At 48.8% G+C, this 24,273-nt stretch overlaps 1 protein-coding gene across 2 annotated transcripts in view; it reads left to right on the forward strand.

Moving 5' to 3' along the window:
* Positions 1–2,630: 2,630 nt before the first annotated feature.
* The window catches only part of LOC142580117 (adenylate cyclase CyaB), a 189,527-nt gene continuing 167,884 nt past the window's right edge, over positions 2,631–24,273 (forward strand). Inside the window, exon 1 of one of the 2 annotated variants that reach the window (XM_075690933.1) lies at positions 2,631–2,780. The gene's annotated coding sequence lies outside the window, so the exon portion shown is untranslated. The remainder of the gene's footprint in view (positions 2,781–24,273) is intronic. The other variant, XM_075690934.1, reaches the window with a different exon arrangement.

Here is a 24,273-nt window from a genome sequence, read left to right on the forward strand (position 1 = left end):
TGTCATTTTACATCTTACGTGAATTTGTTACGTTGATTACAACGGTTTTGCAGAAGTTGTATTTCCCTATGATTAAATTTTTTTATATTCATGTGTAACATATCAATTTTGTCCGCTTTAGATGTACTATTAGATGCAATTCACAGAATTGTATTATCATTTTTAGTGGTTGAGTTACAGAGTTGTAAACATGATAGTTTCGTTTTTTGAAAATTTTGGATTTTTGCCAATTTTTAATAAATAATGGACGGCCTAACTCAAAAATTCAAAACAAACAGTCACTAGATTTTAAGTTTCTCTTTTAAATGCAACAAACCTCGTCAAATTTGGTGCGGTGGTTGCCGAGAAAAACGAATTCTCGTTTTACATGTATTTAGATAGGAGCACTCGAGCTAAAGCTTCCTCTTAAGGGGGCACCGTGCCGTCATGGGAATGACGGCAGGCCCCGCACACTCTCAAGTTCAACAAATGGCCACAGAGGGCGAAAAATCAATCGAGGCGCGTTTCAGCGTAAGCGCGCAAGTGGAGCTACTCTAATTTGGTCGAATACTTTAATTGGTGCTTTCTCTGCTAGGGGCGCTGAACATGCTGATTTTTTTTAATTTACACAAACCATTGACATGAACAATCGAGGTGTCTAAGGATGTTTTTTTACCTCAGGCAAATAGGCAGTTGATTTTTTTTTTAAATTTGATTGTTGAAGCTGCTTTTTAGTGATAGCGTCAAGATTTTTGTACTTGATTAACCACCGACAGCCGACAGCCTATTGGTATCGATGTGTTTCCTGGCCGTTGGCGTTCGAATACTACGGCGGTAAAACATTTTCGAAAGCATGCTGGTTTCGTCTGCGAGTCATTACACAGACTTGCTGTAAAGAGGTCTACTCTTGGCAAAAAATAGTGCCTCATTTTGTTTAGGCGTTGATTATCATAATGAATGCGGCGGAGGTTGACGGAATACGCTTGAAGGTACGTTTTTATGCCGTTGATCTCCATAACACCGTAAGTACGCAAACCGATGTCACAGAACACCCGATGCATCATTGTGTGTTCTCCGTCATCGCTTGTTTGCTGTACGCCTACTAATTCTTCACTTCTTCTTCAAGTGTTGCATCCTTCTTTTGTCCTTGTTCTCTTGTGCTTCACTTACAGTATGTCGTTCCGTCAGCTGTAATGCGCATTTGCAAAACCAATACGTTTGATAAGACGCAGTGGTTATCATAATTTCACTACACATGTATTAAGCTGGCACATGTGGTTCAGATACAGATACCTGTATGCGGACTTGCACGACGTCGATGCGGAGATTAGGATAATTATGACACCCGTAAGGAAGAGGCAGCTGACGGCCGTAAGCTGTTGCGTTCTTTTCATCAAATTACCCGGCCTGGTAGTGCTCTAAAGATGTATAAAAGTGACACGCGGTGACAGGGAAGTTATGTTTAGCAGCCGACTGTACGTTTTGTAGCTTAGGTCTTCTTTCTTGTGCGTCTGTGCTACCCTTATTAATGAGCCATTTCTTGACTATGTTCTTGACTATGTAACCGCGTTTGTGTGGATCCGTAGACGTGTGCTTTTTGTTGTACTTGTAAAATGCAAATAAAATATTTTCAAGCTTACTCAATCTTTGGTGTGTGCGTTTATTCCAGTCGAGGCCATCGTGCCACCTGGAAACCGCACTCTGTCAGTAGCCCTACACGAAATGCAACAGCTGAAGCGCGGCGGCACAACTCGGGGTAACGGCGGCGTAATAAACGAAAAACCGCTCGGGATGCCCTTAAAAGTCAGTTCAGAGTGTGCCTTAACTCGATATGACTCAGCGCTACATATATTCTGCTGTGCCTTGATCGTGCTCCCGCCAGTTTGGTTGCTGTGTGGCAAACGTAGCGCCTACATACATATGTAGGCGCTACGTTTGCCACACAGCAACCTAACTGGCGGGAGCACGATCGATGCGCATCAGCCAGAACCCAGTAGGTAAAGCGACCATACTGTGCAAAACCCCGTTTCCGTTTCCTGTTGTACAGCGCCACCCATGGTCACATACTTTAGTTCACGACGCCACCGCTACGCTTATTTCCGTAGCACTGTGGAAGGTACAGTTTGCCTTCTCCAAGTTTGTATAGGTGTTCTGTGATGACGGTATATGTTCTGTGATGACGGTACATGATGACGGTATATGCGGCACGCTGATACTTTTTACGTAACATGTAGTCGTACACACAATAACAAGTTCTCATAGTTAAACAAAACATGTTTTTGCGTAATAATAAAGCTAAAACAGCTTTTCACGTGCTGTTTTAGTAGAAAGTGAATCATTGTGACAGACGGAACGATATTTGCCAAGCGCACCTTCAAGATGTCATGTCTCTACGAGAACGATGCTAATCCGAAGTCACAAAATACCGGCATTCCCATAGAGTTTCCTACAAAATTTTGTAGGAAACTCTATGGGCATTCCCAACGCGCAGCGCAGCGCAGCAGCGCCAGATTTCCCTCTAGGTAATGTAGTGAGAAACTCTATGGTCTGGGGAGCACCTTGGATTTTGCCACTGCCATCTCTCGGTCGCACACCTTAGTTCACAACGCCACCGCTACTCTTATTTCCGTTCCACTGTGGAAGGTACAGTTTCCTTTCTCTAATTTTGTATAGGATTTCTGTGATAACACATGTTGCAACACTCCCGTGTGTTTAAATGTCACTGTGCTGAACTACCAATGCTAAGCAGAAGCTGCCTACCGGAAGGCGCGTGAGACAACCGAGGAAGGCGGTTACTACTGGTGAGCTGACAGCCTGTTTTACGTAATCAGTAACCTAAAGTGTGGCCTGGCTAGAGTAGAGTGTCTAATTGTAGGAAACTCTATGTCTAATGGCGTTTTTCACTGGTCGATTCGGAGCAGTATTTCTTGCTCCGCGGCAACGAATCTGAATTTCACTGGTCGATCTGGAGCAGGTTCGCGCGTTCCACTGGTCGTTTAGGATCAACTCGCTCCGCGCCGGATCGCTCTCACTTGCTCCGCCGCCGAGGCGCGGATTTGGGCGGAAATATCTCGCGTCACTTCCGTCTTCAAGCGAAATCGGTACCCGCTTGGTCAATGCCTCCTTTACTAGATGCCAGGCGCGTTGTCCGTAAACTCGGTTCCTGGCCCTCTCCCTTTTCTCTCCTCCGCGAAATTTACCGCGAAAAGGCAACGAGCGCCACTTGTGGCGTACGTCTGAAACCTAGATCACGTGCTTCGGCCTTTGAGATTACCATGGCGTCTGTTGCTATCTCGGAGGCCCGCGATAACGCTCGCTAACAGACGCCCGCGCATATAAAGCGCCGGCGGAGCATTCCGCCGCCGCTGCCACATCCGCCGGAAGTTGAAAAGGCAACGAGCGCCGCCTCACGGAATTTATGCTGAACTAACTTCAACTAAGGGAACCGCCGCCGCAGTGGGAAAGCGAGCAACGCGGCTGGCATCTAGTAAAGGAGGCATTGGCTTGGTACGCACAACATTGTGTTGCTTCGCAAAATGGCTGCGTTCGGTGCTGCTGTAGCGCTCGCGAGCGATGAGAGCCCGGACGACAGCGATTACGAAGTGACGCAGGTGCTGTACGAAGACTTCTGTGCACGTTGTCCATGCACAATCCTTGCGGGCGCGACATGGAAATGACGGACTATGCGACTGCCACGGTCAAATTACACACGGGGAACGGCGAGTTTGGTTGCCGTGGAAACGTACAGAACGGAAGTAGGGCATGGTTTTCGGAACCGGTTCGTGCGACGTGTACGCAGACTTCCTGTGTGATCCGCCGCGGAGCGTTCTTGCGCTCCACTGGCCGATTCGGATTTGTGAAACCCGAGCGCTCGCTCGAGGATTTCGGCGGCCGCTCCAGATCGACCAGTGAAAAACGCCATTATACTAGACAATGGTTGAGTGGACCGAACGCTGCTCGCCCGCTAAGGCTCAGCGTGTGCAAAAAATTGTGCGAGGGCGCTGCGAGCGAACAGAATTGCGGCGGAGACGCTCTTCGCGGACCGATTGCGCACGTACGCTCTTATAATGAAGCTTTATTTCAAATCCAAATTTATATCGACACTTTTTTGCTACGTATGTATATTTGAGGCATGTGTTATAGAACATGATGTCTTCGATTTTGCCGTTGTTGTCAAACGCGTCGTCTGCTAGCGAGCGCGCGCTCGTAGCGCGGATACTGGCGGACTGGTGGTTTTTATCGCAAAAAAGTCTTTGCAGTAAAATTGTTTATGGTTTTACTTGCTTTGGCGCGCCTGCGACTCCTGTCGGCTGGTATCGATTGTAGTTTTGGCCAGATGAGCTGCTATTTTTAACCGTTTTCTAAAAGTAACACGTAATTTTTTGCTACAGAAGCCGCCTCGTATCCAGCTTTTCTGTACACGAGGGTTTAGTTCGCGTGAGTGTCACCCCGTGGCATACTTACCTTAAACTTTTCAAACATGTTTTCAAACTTCTCGTGGTGACGCGTGATGACGTCAACAAAACAACAATAAAATAATTAAACGCTATCCCTGCGCATTGAACTTCGCCACAATGCTTGTCACGCCGGCGTTATCAGTGTTCTTGATAAAGCGTAGCCGCTCGTCGCCTGGAAATGACTTGTGATCCTAAGAGCGTTTGGTCGTGACGAGCCATGATTGATTCTGGGCTTTCGATAAGGTTCATCTGTTTTCTTTTCCTTTGGCTCATTTTATTTTTTACGCTACGGAGTAAACAAGCTAGGGTAACCGTCAGAAGCACTCCGTGGCAGCCTTTCTTTACTCGGCACACATTCTTAACGTCCGAACATCGCACAGCCTCTAGACGCCGTCGTGGACGGCTTTTGATTTTTACCTATTAGTTTCGTGAAGGTGCCCCCAATTATTTCCCTAGCAACTTTGCTATCCGCGCTCATGGGCTACCGCAGCAGCTGCAAATCCAGATGCGCTTAAAGGGACACTAAAGTGAAAAATTTATTCTGCATCAGTAAATTACCGTTCTATAACACCAAAAACACCACTCTTACACGATGAGACGTTTGGTAAGCCAGAAGAAGCGCAAAAACGAAATACGGGTGGCGACGCCTACTTAGTTCCCGCACCAGGGTGCTGTGACGTCTTGGATTTTGATAACATCTTCTAGGGCCTACTAATTATATATAGCGGTACAGATTGACTACATTGTGTTCTAAAGGAACCAAATATGAAACATGGCAAGTTTCGGGAACCTTTATTCAGCCAACGCGGCCCAAATGCGAAAACATTCTTTGGAATCCCTGACGTCACGCTGACGTAGCGGCGCCGGGGTTTCAGCGCGAAATTCAAATACTGATACTTGGAACTTCATTTTCTCATCTAATAATCAAACTATCTTTTTGAAATGACTGCCTGCAGGGTTCTCAAATAATGCTGTATTAGTCTAAACTGATTTATTGTTTCGCTTTAGTGTCCCTTTAAGTTTTAAGACATATACATGGATATGTTGGTTTCGCACCTCGACGCAAAAGGCACGACACAAGAATTGAGCAAAGTGTCTCTATGTCGCCGACCGTTAGCATGCTTATTACCGAAGCTGCTCGCAATATTCCATCACATTTAATCATCACCATCAGCCTGGTTACGCCCACTGCAGGGCAAAGGCCTCTCCCAAATTTCTCCAACTACCCCGGTCATGTACTAATTGTGGCCATGTAGCCCCTGCAAACTTCTTAATCTCATCCGCCCTCCTAACTTTCTGCCGTCCCCTGCTATGCTTCCCTTCCCTTGGAATCCAGTCCGTAACCCTTACGGACCATCGGTTATCTTCCCTCCTCATTACGTGTCCTGCCCATGCCCATTTCTTTTTCTTGATTTCAACTAAGATGTCATTAACTCGCGTTTGTTCCCTCACCCAATCTGATCTTTTCTTATCCCTTAACGTTACACCTATCATTCTTCTTTCCATAGCTCGTTGCGTCGTCCTCAATTTAAGTAGAACCCTTTTCGCAAGCCTCCAGGTTTCTGCTCCGTACGTGAGTACTGGTAAGACACAGCTGTTAGAAACTTTTCTCTTGAGGGATAATGGCAACCTGCTGTTCATGATCTGAGAATGCCTGCCAAGCGCACCCCAGCCCATTGTTATTCTTCTGATTATTTCAGTCTCATGATCCGGATCCGCAGTCACTACCTGCCCTAAGTAGATGTATTCCCTTACCACTTCCAGTGCCTCACTACCTATCGTAAACTGCTGTTCTCTTCCGAGACTGTTAAACATTACTTTAGTTTTCCGCAGATTAATTTTTAGACCCACCCTTCGGCTTTGCCTCTCCAGGTCAGTGAGCATGCATTGCAGTTGGTCCCCTGAGTTACTAAGCAAGGCAATATCATTAGCGAATCGCAAGTTACTAAGGTATTCTCCATTAACTCTTATCCCCAATTCTCCCTAATCCAGGTCTCTGAATACCTCCTGTAAACACGCTGTGAATAGTATTGAGAGATCGTATCTCTCTGCCTGACGCCTTTCTTTATTTGGATTTTGTTGCTTTCTTTATGGAGGACTACGGTGGCTGTGGAGCCGCTATAGATATCTTTTAGTATATTTACATACGGCTCGCCTACGCCCTGATTCCGCAATGCCTCCATGACTGCTGAGTTTTCGACTGAATCAAACGCTTTCTCGTTATCAATGAAAGCTATATATAAAGGTTGGTTATATTCCGCACATTTTTCTATCACCAGATTGATAGTGTGAATATTTACTACTACCATCACATTTGCTGGCCATCAAGCCAGGTACACCCTTGGGTATGACATATACAGTACTTGCAGTTAGTTTCCAAGGTAGTCTCCTATGACGGTTATTCACGTGCGTGATGGAAGACCGCTATTTAAAATTATTCTGCAGTAGTGTATGCGGGATTTGTGTGCTCTCCTTATTGTCTACCATGTTGCCGTTCCGCCTTTATAATATAGCCGCAATGTAGACTAGCATTTATCGAACGCCATAAAGGCTAGCGACATACTCAAAGACCTCGCGCACAGCTCCTGATAATTACTTGTACGCAAGAGTTGTGCGACTGCCATGGACATCCTTAACTAATGTTACATAACACATTATGGGATTTTACGTGCCAAAACTACGATCTCATTATGAGGCACGCCGTAGTGGGGGATTCCGGAATTTGGACCACTTGCGCCAAATCCCAAGTGCACGGGTGTTATCGCATTTCACGCCCACCGAAATACGGCTGCCGTGGCTGGGATTCGATCCCACGACCTCGTGATTAGCAGCCGAACCCTATAGCCACTAAGCAACTACGGTGGGTAAGGAATGTTGGCAGTTCGAGGAAGGTGACACTCGGCAGGTGAGACAATTTGTTTCCATCGTGGTTGCACGAGAATCGGTACCAGCCGTCAAATATTGATACCGTAGGGCGCAATGGAGTCCACGTCCAAAATTTCAGACCATAATCACCGTGTAATGACTGACGACCAGGCATCGATCTCGCTTATACGTGCAGTCGTCTGACAGCTGCCAGCGCTGGCGTCGGCCACTGGACCTACTTTACCTCTCTTCAACACTTGCCGACATTCTTGCCTTATTTCGAGCTATCGGGTTTCAGCTGATCTACTTCAACGGCCAATTTATTTGAGCCATAATTTGGCCCTCCTGTCAATGTTATGTTCTTTTTTAGGTAATCCTTTACATTTAAGCTAATGCTGTCCTGAGATTTCCAGCGGTTTCACCTTTCCCAATATGCCCACATTTTTGTCGGCCTCTTTTCATATTTTGGCGGATTTCTAACAGGCTTTGAACCCATAGCATGGCCCCCTGACCACGCTGTTCAAATAGTCATTTAATTTCCCTGACGTCCTAATTGTGCAAGCTTCCGTCTTCCTGACGTTCATCAACCTCCTGACTTCCCTGTCACTCGTATCCCATTTTGGCGACTACGATCCCACGGAAGTTAGCAGTGATGTAATGGCAATGGGATTGAAGCCGTTTAAATCAATTCTACCATGGACGCGACAGCTGCTTTTGTTCATTGCGAATGAAAGTATTGCCTTAATGAGCGCCATCTTAAGCATATAAATTCGCTTTCTAAAAAATTTTGCGGATCCCACGCACAGTGCGAATCGATGTAAGCGAATCTTTCTGTGTTGTTTGCTTTGATTGACGCTAGTTAGCGGTAATGCTGACTGCGAATGTATAATTTCTTCAGCGTATAGTGCAATACGAGAGTTGGTGGCTAATGTTACATTGCGTGCACTACTTTTCATTGTCCGCGTAAAACACAACATACAGCGAGCCGTGTTTGCTTGAGGCATTCTTGTTTGTAACCTGTGCGAGGTTTGATCATTGTCATTGCTTCACATGGCACATCGCATCGCGGCAGACGTGTTGGCAGACTTATGCTGCGCTGCGTGCAAAACCACTATCGGATTATGAGGCACGCCTAGTGGCGTACTCCGGATTCACTTTGAACATCAGGGTCTTTCCACGTAAGTACGATCTCTGGACCGGAGCTATGTCGCTGCAAAGTAACCTGGGGTCTAGCGGACCAATTGACTGAGCCATCTTTCCGGCCAAGATCCAGGGGCCACGAGTTCAAATCCCCAATTTTCTTCTTTTTTTATCTCTTTGCTTTTAGTTGATCATTATAACAGAGAATTACATATCTTCGCCACGACCGTCCACACGGAGACCCTCTTAAAATTTTTTGTTCTTAGAACACTGCTAATTTTTTTCCCTCTGTTATTTATGGCCACTAACGTTCAGGTTATAAACTACCCGGTTTCTCTAGTTGAGTGCTATGTGTGCGCTTTAAGCGATCTTAGATTGGTCGGCCTTGACTGATCGAAGAAGGCACCACGGTAGGTTTAATGAGGCATACAATTCCCGTCTATCTAGTGCTTAGGCTCGCTGCGTTCCCGGAAAAATATTCCCTCCTTCCCATTAGCTCTAGTGTAATCACTGTCCGAAGTTGTAGAAAGGAGTAAGACACCACTGAGAGCCGTCAAGGTCGCCTGCTTTGTGCGAATCTCAGTGTGATAGTGCGACTAAACATTCTGAATAGCCACCCGGCAACACGAGTGTTCGGACGACAAGAGACAAGCAGACGCGACGAGCGGATCATACAACACTCGGGGCCTCTTGGTAAGCGCTGAAAAACTTTTCCCTTTTTATTTTTACGCACAAGTGTTAAGCGCTGTTCAAAATTAGCAAAAATATATCGCGTACTTAGGCGCGCTCAAGCTCGTGTGCTTGAGGGATGCATGCGGGAAACAAGAGGCTAGGGCAACCGAGAATTGACACTATGTGGTGCAACCTATATTAATCAGCAAAAACCCACAAAGGGCGGACAAATTGCCTAGCCGCCTGCGGAATTATCTTATTGAGCCATGTCTTACGCTCGGTTTCGGTAGTCGGAAGTTCAAATCCGTTTCCCTATTTCTTTAACGTGCTCCTAACTCACAGCGCACGACCGTTCTTGTATTTCGCTCCCACCGAAGTCCGGCTCCCGCGGCGGGGATCGAACGCCCGACCTCGAGAAATGCCATGGCCGTCAAGCTACCGCGGCGGGCAAAGAAGTGTTGATTTGACGTGCGACCACTTCAGTAATGTCACCTATACCCTACGGTAATTAATTGCGGCTTTGCTTCTTCTGCCCTGCGTCACTTGTCCACTTGACAAATTTGCATGGTGTTTATTTTTTGGAAATAGCAGAAACGTGCAGTGCCGTGCCTTCAGTTTGCCCGCATCCGCTGTCTTGTTTGCGGTAGTAGAGTTTCGTTATCTTCTCACGTCGTCTTTACCCTGTCTCGTCCTTCCTCCCTGTATGATCTTCTCTCTGCCCCCTCTCTACCATTCTATCTAACTTTCTTAAGACTTGCATGTTAGGATAAGGGTGAGCGCTGAAGTTTCTGCAATGCTTTCTGCTGGGGGTCACGGATAATTAGAGCTGTCAAGAGGGTAATGTGACGACGCCCAGGGAGCTCCAGTGGGCGCTACGCCCATGTGACGCGATGTAAAGGTCCAAACAAGTTTCTTGCTCCGCATTTCCACGTTCCTTCCACGGCACGCTCTGAACCTTCCTCCGACACGGCGTGCCAGACAGCAACAGCACCAGTGGAAAAGGCGAAGGAAGAAGCAAAGAAAGCTTCACTTTAAAAAAGTTGTCTTTACTTGTTCGCGTACAGTGGCGTGACGTCGTGGCGTCATCGCGTCCTTTGCGGAATTTCTAAGCGGCGAGAGCCAACTGGCCGACTTAATTGCCCACTAGGCTTTCTGCCTTCAGGAGCAACCTTATCCTGTTGCCGAGGCGCGAACGGTCTGTGCAGTTTACTACAGAGCTTCAAGACTGTTTTTTAGCCTGTCCATTATAGCGCCCTCCACAGCTACACTGTGGAGGTACTTCCTTTTTACTACACTGCATTAATAAGTGAACTTGTTTTCGAATGATATTCTCTAATAATGTTGTATTCTTGCTATCATTGTCGTACGTTTTCTCCACGGAGTACTCAGGCACCCTCTAATGAAATTCTTCAAGTTTTTGCCTGGTTACGCCTGCCATTGTGATGCAAATAAACGTAACTTCAACTCAATTTCTCAGAAATAAGCGCTGAATGAAACGCTGACGTCATCCTGAACAAGATCGACAAGCGCCTTAGTGCTCGACCTTATGATGCCCATATTCGCAAGCTTATTTTTGGGCTTTTTTTTTGTTTGGCGAGGGGGATGTGCTCTTGAATCGTAGAAACGTCGCTCGGAAGTCTTTGATGTGCTTGTTTTTATTGTCAAGCACCCAAGCTAAACTGTCATCGCCGCAACTTCATGATGTCCTGGTGGCAGGCCACCATGGCGTGTCGCGCAAGTATGACAACGCTGACTCATTAAAGTTGGCATATACTATTTTGTGCGTCATACCTCGTCACATTCATTTTTTAAACTATGCCAGAGCTCGAAAAAGCCGGCCAACTCACTGGACCCCGGTCCTATGTTTATTTTCGCAAACTATGTGTCTATCGTTGTGGTTACCAAATACGCTCAGCGGTATGCTACCACTTATTAGATCTTCCCGTTGTGTGCGGGAGTTGGCCTACGTTGAGGAGGATTTTGAGAACTGAAGGTTTATTTACATTATTTACTGTAATAACACAAAGTAATGACGGCATCGACGGCCGGCAGCAAATCGGACGCTGCGGCCCATGGGAAGAAGAACGAAAAAAGACTCTTCTCCCTGTCTCTCGCTTTTAACCCCTTCCGTCTCTCGAGGTCACGTCAGTTTCGGCCAATCGTCGAGCCAGCTCAGGTGTCGTCATTTTCCTCCAATGGTAGGCGCCCGTGCAAGTGCCGTTACATTCGGCCAATGGGGACGCTCCAAGGGCTCCGTTGTCCGAGGGTGGACTCGCCTCCGGCGTCGCCTCCTCGCCTGGAAGCGCTCAGCTGGAAGAGACGGATTGTTCTCGAAATACCTTCCAGAGCCGCAAAACAACTTTGCTCGGGACCACGATCAACTACTTAGCTGGAACCGTACCAGCCTCCCGTTGCACTTTCGGGAAGAGTCAAGCAGGGGGGGGGGGTAGACAATAGCTCGACGTGCGGCGCATGAGGTGGGGGTCGCCAACCTATCTGACGGGTCCGGTGACGTGGTAGACGCGCCCCGGCGCACCATAATTGGAATGCGACGGCGATTGGATGTAGTCGGGCAACTTGAGTCATGCCAGGAAAAGGGTCCGTATCCAACAGCTCCTCCTCGCCCCGGAAGTTTGGAATGGCCGGTGAACTCAATTCGCTGGCCATGAGGAACGCTGATTGAACATATAGTGTACTGGTGACGAGCCTGGTGTGACGAATTTCTGGATCCCGGGCCCTGGAGAACGTAGGTACAACAAACGAAACAACAGAGCGCTGACTCGCCAGGCTATTACTATGTCAAAATCAACCCTTGTTTTTTTCTAATTTTGATAAAGCAGTTCCAACCTCCTTTCTAAACAGCTTCCCATATCTCCCCGAATGCCGACAAGGCTAGAGTGATATTGTCGTTGCAAAAGAAACGGGAGAAAGTTAAACAATTTATAAAAAACAACTTTTTAACTATACACAAGCAAAGTTTTAAAACTACAAGTATGACTTCCAGCCCATAATAACAGTTCCTACCTCGTTAGTCAAAGGAAGGAAGGTAATAAGTCGTTTTACCGAAACCAACCGGCTCAAACCATCCGCGTTCCAATTTAACTTGCCCCTTTTGTAATGGACAGGGAAGTTGTATTCCTGGAGAATTAGACTCATCTGAGCAAGCGTCTGTTCTTAGAGGACATGTGACTGAGCCACGTCAGAGGACAGTGGTCGGTCTCGAAAGTGAATTTCGCTCCGTACAGATAACAAAATGATTTCTGGACCGCCCAAGCTAAGCAGGCCCATTGTTTTTCGGAAGCGCTGTACGCCTCCTCTCTGGACGTTCGGCTAGCATACAGTACAGGATGCTCCTCCGCGTATTCGCCCATCTGGTTGAGGATGACTCCCAACCCTCTGTTACTAGGGTCACACTGCATGATAAATTCCTTATGAAAGGGGATTTATTGCAGCTCGTACGCGGGATCGCAAGTAGCGCTTGATCGCGAGTCCTAGGCGTTCGCATCAGCAGCCCGAGCGCGGGTCTCGCGCCGCAGCGGTGGCAGTCCGCACAGCGCCACATGCATATTACCCACTGCAATTGCCCCCGCGGCGAAGAGGAGCCATGCTGGCGACCTAAGGTGATGACACGATAAGGGGGTCGTGGTACGGCTTCAGGCGGCTGACGTGAAACGTCTCGCGGCCACGGCGGCGTTTGTCCGAAGAAGGCGTCACCGGTTCGACCACATAATTCACAGGCGATGTACACGCGACGACCCAGTACGGACCCTGATATTTCGGAGCAAGCTTTGGGCTAAGGCCTGGAGATTGGAAGGGCAGTTGAAGCCAGACGTGAGAGTCCACGGCGAAGGACTCTGTGGGCTGCTCGTTGTCGTGGCGATCTTTGTGAATCCCTTGGGTAGCCGACGTGAACGAGCGAGCCAGTTGGCGGCACTCTTCAGCATGGCGAGCAACTTCGGAACGAGGGGTGAATTCAGAGGCATCCGGATGATATGGTAGCGCGGTCTCGAGGGTAGTGGATGGTTCAGGTCCATAAAGAATGAAAAATGGTGAGAAGTCTGTGGTAGCCTGAACGGCGGCATTGTACGCGTACGTCACAAAAGGGAGGACATCGTCCCAATTGGAATGATCAGACGCAACATACATGGTGAGCATGTCACCAAGAATGCGGTTGAACCGTTCCGTTAGACCGTTAGTCTGTGGGTGATACGCCGTAGTGGTGCGGTGAATAGCGCGGCAAGCGGCGAGTAGCTCATGAATAATTTCGGACAAGAAGACACGGCCTTTGTCGCTGAGCAGTTCTCGCCGTGCGCCATGCCGTAAGATGATATGCCGTAACATGAATGCGGCGACGTGGCAAGCAGCAGCCGAAGCAAGTGCTGCAGTTTCGGCATATCTTGTGAGGTGGTCTACTGCGACAACTATCCAACGATTTCCCTTAGCAGTGCATGGAAGAGGCCCATAAAGGTCAATGCCAAACCGGTCGAAAGGACGTGCAGGACACGGTAAAGGTTGCAGAGGGCCTGTCGTATGAGATGTCTTGCGTAGCTGACAGGCTACACATGACCAAATGTATTTGCGGACATAAGAATACGTGCCGCGCCAGTAGTAGCGCTGCCGGAGCCGCTCGTAGGTTTTCAGGACGCCAGCATGAGCTTGTTGTGGGGCGGCGTGGAAATACGTGCATATGTCGGAGCTCAAATGGCGAGGGATGACTAGCAGCCATTTGCGACCGTCCGGCTGATAGTTTCGGCGGTACAAGATGGCGTCCCGTAGCACGAAATGGGTGGCTTGGCGATGAAGGGCTCGAGGGCATGTAGCCGTTGAAGAACTGTGAAGAATGTCAATGAGACACACAATCCACGGATTTTTCCTCTGTTCAGACGGCATGTCAGTAACAGCAAGTGTAGCAACCGGGCACTCTATGGATGAGGGTGGCGTTTCGTCGGATCGCATGGGCGATCGGGAGAGTGCATCTGCATCAGAATGTTGGCGCCCGGATCGATAGATGACGCGAATGTCAAATTCTTGGAGCCGAAGAGCCCAACGTCCAAGACGGCCTGACGGGTCTTTCAGTGACGCAAGCCAGCAGAGCGTGTGGTGGTCTGTTACAACATCGAACGGATGGCCATACAAGTAAGGAAGAAATTTGTTTAACGCCCAAACCATAGCCAAACATTCTTTTTCTGTGACAGAATAATTGGTTTCTGCCTTCTTGAGGGCACGACTCGCATACAACCACATATTCCGGAAAGCCAGGCTTGCGTTGCGCAAGGACGGCTCCAAGACCAACGCCGCTGGCGTCCGTATGAAGTTCGGTCGGTGCAATCGGGTCATAGTGGCGTAGAACAGGCGGTGAGGTAAGCAGACGACGCAAAGTGGTGAAGCCTTGGTCACATGCCGGAGTCCAATCGCGAAGGTCACCAGGGCCAGCCAGGAGCTTCGTCAGGGGAGCGATGATGCAGGCAAAATTGCGCACAAAGCGTCGAAAATAAGAGCAAAAGCCGACGAAACTTCGGAGCTCTTTCAGTGTAGTCGGCCGCGGAAATTCTGCGACAGCACGAAGTTTGTCAGGGTCGGGACGGACGCCGTCTCTGCAGACGACATGGCCAAGTATGGTCAGCTGGCGGGCTCACTTAACTTCAACTTAACTTTTTCAAGTTAAGTTGAAGGCCGGCGGTGGCAAGGCAAGTAAGGACTTCGCGTAGACTCGAGAGGTGAGTGGTGAAATCAGGGGAGAAAACTACCACGTCGTCTAAATAACACAGGCACGTCTTCCATTTGAGGCCTTGCAGAATATTATCCATCATCCTTTCGAATGTCGCGGGCGCATTGCAGAGGCCGAATGGCATTACTGTAAACTCATACAGGCCATCAGGCGTAATGAAAGCTGTCTTCGAGCGGTCGGATTCATCCATTGGCACTTGCCAATAGCCTGATCGCAAGTCCAAAGAAGAAAAGAATTCAGCACCATGTAGACAATCCAGGGCGCCATCTATGCGCGGTAGAGGATAGACATCTTTTCGTGTAATCTTGTTGAAGCGACGATAGTCCACACAGAAACGAATCGAGCCATCTTTTTTCTTAATGAGTACTACGGGCGACGACCAAGGGCTGCAGGATGGCTTGATAACACCACGGTCAAGCATGTCTTCAACTTGCTCGGTGATGACACGACGCTCGGTGGATGACACGCGGTACGGACGCTGGCGTAATGGTGCGTGATGTCCCGTCTCAATGTGGTGAGAGCCTGTACTTGTGCGGCCTAATGATGCTTGGTTCCAGTCAAAAGAGGAGTGAAAATCATTTAAAACAGTTATTAGCTGCTCACGTTGTGTCGGCTCGAGGTCATCGGCAATGGAGCGACAAAAAACATCCGGTGGTACTCGGTTAGATGACACATAGGGTGTCAGTGCTATTACGTTGGCAGTATCTACGTCGTCGACAATAGGGAAATGCACAATAACGTCAGCGTCCACAGACTCGATGGTACCAATAGTCTCGCCACAGTGCAAAGCCAAAGTGAACGAATTTGGGTTTGAAATCAGTATTTCTGCAGCACCATGGTGAACCGTGAGGAGGGCGAAAGGCAACAATATAGTTTGGCGGCGAATGAAGACGGCAGCGGGTGTAAATATGACCGTCACTTCGGCAAGCGATGCGCATGAAAGAGGGACAAATACAGCACTGTGAGGAGGAAGATCAATATCTGAAGCTACACAGATACTGCTAAGATCCTGAACTTGAAAGTCGTGAGATGGCAAATCGCACAGAACGGAGAACTGAACCTCAGCACGTGCACAGTCAATGACGGCATGATGGCGCTACAGAAAATCCCAACCGATAATCACATCGTGGGAGCAACAAGTTAACACAAAGAAATCAATCGAATACACGATGTCTCGAATCAGCTCCTTGGCAGTGCACATAGCGACTGGCTGAACTTGTGCACTGGCTGTTCTAAGCAATGGTACCGACGGCTTCATGGTCACTTTCCGTAATGCACGACAAAGCTTCTCACTAATCACGGATGCAGCAGCACCTGTATCGACGAGCGCAAGAGATTTGATGCCATCAACGGACACTTCAATAACGTTAGCGGGGGAAAAACGAGGACTTTGATGTTCCGACGATGACGGAGTTCGTGCCTCAGGAACTGCGCAAATCAGTTTTCCGCCTCAGTAGTTCTGGCACTGGGTCTACGACGCATGGGTGAGTGTGAGCGCCGACGAGGGGAAGGTGAGCGACGAGTGCCGTAGAGCGACTGCGGTGCCGGTATGTCATCAGCAGCGTAGACTTCCGGTGGTGGTCGTTGAGGCATACGGAAAGGTCGGAAGTCGGAACTGGGTCGTTGCGGGCTGCCCACGAAGGCCGGCAAGCGCCGGCGGCAGAAGCGCACTATACATGACCCGGGGGACCGCAGGCATAGCATATTGGGCGGTTGTCAGCAGTGCGCCAAGGATTTGTACCCTGCTGCTGTGCACTGAAAAAGGGATCCGCCGGCTGGCGAGGCGAAGGCGGAGGAGAGAACACCGGTGGGCGAGGCGCCCGTGCAACGGCTTCAGCATACGTCAGAGGCGCGGCCACGGGAGCCGGCTGACACGGAGGTGGAAGAGCTTCGGTCACTTGCCCTTGAATTATCTGTCGGATCGCTGGAGCCAAACATTGAGAAGGATTCTCCGTGGTCGACAAAATCTAGAGCTGTCGTGCAACCTCCTCGCGCCCAAATTCTTTTATTTGCGCTAGCAAAGTTTTGTGGTTGCAGCCAATAATTAATGCTGCTAACGAATCTTCCGTAGGTGGTGGGCGCCGAGCTAAGATGCGTTGTTTCCGTAGCTCGTCAAAACTTTGGCACAAATTGATAACTTCAGCCACGGTACGCGGATACTTCGCTAACAACATTTGAAAGGCGTCCTCATCAATGCCTTTCATAATGTGTTTTATCTTGTCCTGTTCTGAAATTGACGGATTCACGCGCTTACACAGGGCCATGACATCTTCGATGCAACTTGTGAAAGTTTCACCGTGATGTTGCGCACGCCCCCGTAAGCGTTGTTCTGCGCGAAGCTTGCGCACAGCGGGGCGCCCGAACACTTCTGCGAAACTTGTTTTGAATGTGCTGCATGTTGCGAAATCGTGTTCGCGATGTCGAAACCAGAGGTTCGCGACCCCGGTTAAGTAAAACAGCACGTTGTGCAACTTGGTGACGTCGTCCCACTTGTTATGCTGGCTCACCCGTTCGTAAGATGACAACCAATCCTCCACGCCATGACCATCGGTGCCGCTAAAGATGGCAGGATTACGCTGGCGCAACACACCGGAAACGATGACTGCCGGAGGCTGTGGTGCATCTTCCTGGGTGGTTTCGTCAGGCATGGTCGCAGCAGTAGGTAGCGTCCGGCTTCGGAGTTGCAGTTTCCGAGGTCTACCCCGCAGCTCCACTAAATGAAAGGGGTTTTATTTCAGCTCGTACGCGGGATCGCAAGTAGCGCTTGATCGCGAGTCCTAGGCGTTCGCATCAGCAGCCCGAGCTCGGGTCTCGCGCCGCAGCGGTGGCAGTCCGCACAGCGCCACATGCATATTACCCACTACACTTAGAATAATCGGGGGTCCGGAGCACTGGTCCTGAGCTCAGAACCTCTTTCAGGTGCTGAAATGCGCTTTCCTTGGCCTCATTCCTTCGAAAATTTTCGGGCTCTTCCTTTCAGAGGGTGTCTGTCAGGGGGCTTGCTACCTGTGAGAAATTAGGAATGTACCGCTGGTAATATCCCACGAGCTCCAGAAAGGCTCTGACATCCGTCTTACTTCGCGGTTTAGGAAAGTTATTGATAGGCCCTATTTTTAGTTCGGAAGGCTGCTGAGTTCGTTGTCCTACGATATGCCTTAGGTAGGTAACTTGCGAACACCCGAAGTTGCACTTTTCGGTCTTTACCTTGAGACCGGAGTCTCGTAGAGGTGCCAGAACCTTCCTAAAGTGCCCCATGTGATCGTTCCAGCTGTTAGAAAATATGGCCACGCCATCTAACTAGGGGATCGCGTAATCTAGTAGGTCTTTCAAAACAAGATTCAGCTAAACGGTGCATTTTTAAGCCCGCAACTTTAGTAGTCGAAATGTGCCAAGCGGGGAAGGGAATGCTGCGTAGCGACTTGAGCTTTCTGACATGGCCACCAGCCAGTACCCCTTAAGTCGATTGTTGAAATGCACTGGGCTCCGCCCGCCCGTTCAACTCGTTCTTCTATGTTACGTATAGGGTAAAGTTGGTACCTTGTAATCGCATTCAATTTCCTATAGCCCGCACATGGCCGCGGCTCTTTCCCGCTCGCCTCTACAAGAATAATCGGGGAAGTGTAATCCCTCTCTGCTGGCTTAATGATTCCCCACTGAAGCATTCATTTGATCTCTACTTCCATTATTTCTGGCTGACGAGGTGAGATCCGGTACGGTTTGGATTAGAGGGGCTCTTCTGATGTCAACTCAATCTCATGAGTAATGAGCGTCGTTCTCCCCAGCCGGCTACTGAAGCATTGGCGAAATTCCTCAAAGAGTTCCCGGAGGTCGCTTAATGGATCGGCCTCGAGAGCCAGTCGGTTTACAGACAGATTGAGGTTGTCCTCTATGGAGCGTTCCGCATCTTTCACTGTCGCTAAAGCTGGAAGTTTGACCGCTACTTCTTCAGACTCGTTTACCACCATGTTCACAACCTCTTCCCTTCCACAATAAGGTTACATTAAATTGCAGTGGTAAATGATTCCTTTATTCCTTTTTCCAGGAACATCTTTGAGGTTTAGTTAGTCTGCGATATATTCTGGGTAACCTTTACGGGTCTGTCCCACTGTATCTCAAGTTCGTTTTTTCGTGAAGGCCTTAGGATCATGACCCTGTCGGCTATCTTAAATGTTCGCCTACACGTATTTCTGTCATAGTACGCCTTCGCGGTTTCCTGGGCCTCCTTTAGGTTTTTTCAACCAGTTACCGCGAGACACTTAAGCGATCCAGCAATATTAAAACGTGACTCACCACCGTCTGGCTTTCACCTGTTCCTTCTCACATTTCTCTTAACATGCTGTGGGGGAACGGATTGTCCGACCGTACACCAGCTCGGAAGGTGTGAACCCCGTTGCCTTATGTGGGACCATTCCCAACGCGAACAGGATTGCGAGTAAACAGTCCTTCCAGTCTGCTTTGTGTTCATGTCACAATGCACGTAACACTCTCTTAAGCACCGAGTGCATCTTCTCAGCGCTGCTCGATTGTGGATGGTACACCGAGCTGTGCATTAGCTGCACACCACACCTTTCTAGGAACGTCGTAGTTAAAGCACTTGTAGATACCCTCCCCTGGTCAGCCTGAATCTCTGCAGGAAGACCGATTCGCGCAAGCGCGGAGCGTCGACTATCTCGGCGGAGCTCAGTTCCTTCAAAGGACTCGCTTCAGGAAACTTTGTCGCGGGACAGAGCACGGTCAAAAGGCACTTGCACGCTGATCGGCTTAGTGGTAAAGGCCCAACTGTGTCGATCACTTGCCGACGGAATGGCTCCGTGATTAAGGGAACCAACTTTAAATGTCATCATCATCATCATCATCATCAGCCTGGTTACGCCCACTGCAGGGCAAAGGCCTCTCCTATACTTCTCCAACAACCCCGGTCATGTACTATAATTGTGGCCATGCCATGCCTGCAAACTTCTTAATCTCATCCGCCCACCTAACTTTCTGCCGCCCCCTGCTACGCTTCCCTTCCCTTGGGATCCAGTCCGTAACCCTTAATGACCATCGGTTATCTTCCCTCCTCATTACATGCCCTGCCCATGCCCATTTCTTTTTCTTGATTTCAACTAAGATGTCATTAACTCGCGTTTGTTCCCTCACCCAAACTGCTCTTTTCTTATCCCTTAACGTTACACCTATCATTCTTCTTTCCATAGCTCGTTGCGTCGTCCTCAATTTGAGTAGAACCCTTTTCGTAAGCCTCCAGGTTTCTGCCCCGTAGGTGAGTACTGGTAAGACACAGCTATTATATACTTTTCTCTTGAGGGATAATGGCAACCTGTTGTTCATGATCTGAGAATGCCTGCCAAACGCACCCCAGCCCATTCTTATTCTTCTGATTATTTCAGTCTCATGATCCGGATCCACGGTCACTACCTGCCCTAAGTAGATGTATTCCCTTACGACTTCCAGTGCCTCGCTGCCTATTGTAAATTGCTGTTCTCTTCCGAGACTGTTAAGCATTACTTTAGTTTTCTGCAGGTTAATTTTTAGACCCACTCTTCTGCTTTGCCTCTCCAGGTCAGTGAGCATGCATTGCAATTGGTCCCCTGAGTTACTAAGCAAGGCAATATCATCAGCGAATCGCAAGTTACTAAGGTATTCTCCATTAAATTTTATCCCCAATTCTTCCCAATCCTGGTCTCTGAATACCTCCTGTAAACACGCTGTGAATAGCATTGGAGATATCGTATCTCCCTGCCTGACGCCTTTCTTTATTGGGATTTTGTTGCTTGCTTTATGGAGGACTACGGTGGCTGTGGAGCCGCTATAGATATCTTTCAGTATTTTTACATACGGCTCGTCTACACCCTGATTCCGTAATGCCTCTATGACTGCTGAGGTTTCGACAGAATCAAACGCTTTCTCGTAATCAATGAAAGCTATATATAAGGGTTGGTTATATTCCGCACATTTCTTTAAATGTGCTTTGCGTTTATCCCCCGGCTTCTCAACTCGCTGACACGCGTCACAGGACCTTACATAATTTTCCAAATCCTTAACGTATCCTGGCCAGTAATATTCTAACAAGAGCCTCTCCTTCGTTTTGTTGATTCCTAGATGGCCCGACTATCCATTTCCGGGACAGAAAGTCAGGAGATCCGCCCGCTACCTCTCCGGAACGATTAGTAAAGGATACGGCCTCTACGATCTCGGTAGTGTCTATACAGCAGTCCTCCCTTTTCGTGGGTGGTAACGTTGCGCTTTGCTATGCCCTCTTTCGCGTTGTAGTGTAAACGTGTCAGAGTCTGGTCGCTCTGTTGTTCCGCGATGAGCGACTCCCTGTCCACCTGGAGAAGCCTGTCAAATCCCCCAGAGGCAGGTGAAAGTACAGAGCTACTCTCCCTTTCTGTTACTTCCACTGACGACCTTTCTTCGCTACGCGAGTTTTCTACGTGGATCACTTTAATTGGCACCTCTGCTGTCACACGGTTTTCTTTTTCCTCCGTTGTCCGAGGTTCTACTAGTGAACGCGCTTCCCCGCGTTCCGCCACCGCTGCGCTGGGGTACTCGGTCAGCTGAGCGGCGATTTGGCGTGCTCGCGAGCGGATTAATGCCTGCATCCTTCTTTCTCCGAACTCCTGACCGCGCCCCCGTAACAAACGCCCCGAATGGTTTGAAAAGAGGTACGGGTAGTCCATTGGTAGCGCCTTCGAAACAACTGCCTCTGTCTCTAGTTCTGCGAAAGGACCGAAAATTGTCACTCGTGCTATTGGCAGACACAAGCTGTGTTCCTAAAGCACTGACATGAACCAAGTTACCTTCCCTGTATAGTCCTCGGTGTTTACAAAAGAAAGGTGAACTAGGTCCATGGTTTCTCCACTGTCCCTTAATACCTTACAGATTTTTCCGCTATTCCGTAGCTCCTGGAGGTATGGACGGAGAAGCTCCAAGCTTTCGTCGCTTCCGCCCACATAGGAAAGCAGTACCGGCTTTCTTTTTGCAATCCCAGGCATAGTGATCTACTATAGGCCCTGGCACTGATAACATCGGACCGGTCGCCTCTTCTCGAACTCTCGCGTATCAATCTTCTTTGTCCCCTCCTTCGGAGAGCTGCTGGCTCCTTTATTGTTGCTCCCTTCCTGAGTGTTTTTCATCGACTCGGCCCTCTGGGTAGCTTTTACCTGTGTCTATTTTTTTGTGGTGGATATACCTTCTCGGATCATCCCTTCCATTTGAACGATCGTCGTCGGTAGTGAGTTTTCTTCGCATCACGGACTAATCAGCTAGCCGAGCGCCTTATCTACCATGTCTATGACATCTCTATCCTGCACAGAAAGCCTCACTGACTGTGAAATGCTGCGGTAGAATTGTTCGAGACAAATACACTCTATAATTTTGTCTCTACTTTCGTAGACTTCGGCACCCTTAAGCCACTCAACAAGGTTTGTTTTCAAACCGTACGCAAACTCTGAGTAGCCCTCGTCACTCGTTTTGCTCGCTTCTCTGAATCGCTGCCTAAATGCTTCCGGGGAAATTCAGTGCCTCCTCAACAGCGCTGCCTTTACTTTCCCGTAGTCTTCCGCGACATTCGCCGTTAATCTTGCGACTATGTTCGCTGCCTCACAAGGCAACAAAGTCATCAACCACTGTCACCAGGTGCCCTGAGCGAAATTACACCTTTCACAAGTTCTCTCGAAATGAACCAAGAATAAGGCAATGTCTTCTCCAACCTTGTACGGTTTCATCTGCTGGTCCATCCGACATGGCTCGACCTCGCTTGATCTGCTATGGTTGTCCCCTTCACTGCTCGCTTCCGGACGCAATTTCTGAAGTTCAACTTGTAGCTCTGCCATCTCTTTCTCGTGCTTTTCCCGTTCTCGCTTACGCTCAAACCCACTCTCACGTTCTTGACGCTTCCGCTCTCGCGTTTCTTGTATCACCTCCCAAGCAATCTAAGTGTTTTCATCATCATTGCCACTATCTTGAATTGCCTTTTGAATAGCCGGCTTTTTCATCTTTTCGTCCGTCTCAACTCCTAACTCGTCGCACAATAACAAGTCTGATCTCGTCAACCTTCTAAGATTCATGGCAGCTGCTCCGACTGGTGGTTAGAACTGTTTTCCTTAAATAATTAATGCGAACACAAAATATGCAACAAATTCCCGATTCCTTGAACCATCAAAATGAACACGCAAAATTCGAAGTATGGCGAATCAAAAGGAAAAAAAAAACGCGCTCACTCACGGATGCAGCACCAAGCCATCCGGTTCATCGGTCCGCTGTTCCCGGTTCCTCAGAACTACCTGGGTCGAAGGCTCTTTCTTCTTCGCTGTTCCCAGTTCCTCAGGACTCCTTCGGACGAAGGTTCATCCTTAGAGCTGCTACCAGCTATTCGATCTTGCCGCTGAATGCGAGAGTTGGCCGACGTTGAAGAGGATTTTGAGAACTGAAGTTTATTTACATTATTTACAGTAATAATACAAAGTAATGAACAGTCATAAAGGCATCGACGGACGGCAGCAAATCGGACGCTGCGTCCCTTGGCAAGAAAACGAAAAACTCTTTTCCCTGTCTTTCGCTTTTAACCCCTTCGGTCTCTCAGGGTCGCGCCATTTTCGGCCAATCGTCGAGCCAGCTCAGGTGTCGTCATTTTCCTCCAATGGTAGGCGCCCGTACAAGTGCCGTCACATTCGGCCAATGGGGACGTTCCAAGGGCTCCGCTGTCCGAGGGTGGACTTGCCTCCGGCGTCGCCTCCTCGCCTGGAATAGCTCAGCTGGAGGAGACGGATTGTTCTCGAACGACCTTCCAGAGCCGCAAAACAGCTTTTCTCGGGACCAAGATCAACTACCTGGAACCATGCCAGCCTTCCGTTACACTTTCGGGAAGAGTAAAGCAGGGGGGGGGGAGAGAATAGTTCGACGTGTGGCGCATGAGGTGGGGGTCGCCAACCTGTCTGACGGGTCCGGTAACGTGGTACACGCGTCCCCCGGCGCACCATAATTGGAATGCGACGGTGATTGGATGTGGTCGGACAACTTGAGTGATGCCAGGAAAAGGATCCGTATCCAACAAACTCAAGCCTTTCTGGCGACCTGAGCAACTGAAGTCGCAGGCTTTCTTCAACACGGCGTTGACGTTCAGTATAAGATGTTCAATATGTCCAATATATCCATAAGAAAGGAAACGCCTAAGTCTTGAAAAATTAGAGACCGATCAGCTTACTGTCCGTTGCCTACAAAGTATTTGCTAAGGTAATCGCACATAGAATCAGGTACACCTTACACTTCTGTCAACCAAAGGACCAAGCAGGACTCCGTAAAGGCTACTCAACAATAGACCATATTCACACTATCAATCAGGTGATAGAGAAATGTGCGGAATATAACCATCCTCTATATATAGCTTTCATTGATTACGAAAAAGCGTTTGATTCAGTCGAAACCTCA

The sequence above is a fragment of the Dermacentor variabilis genome, chromosome 4 (assembly GCF_050947875.1).
Source record: "Dermacentor variabilis isolate Ectoservices chromosome 4, ASM5094787v1, whole genome shotgun sequence".
In the NCBI taxonomy this organism is placed as follows: domain Eukaryota; kingdom Metazoa; phylum Arthropoda; class Arachnida; order Ixodida; family Ixodidae; genus Dermacentor; species Dermacentor variabilis.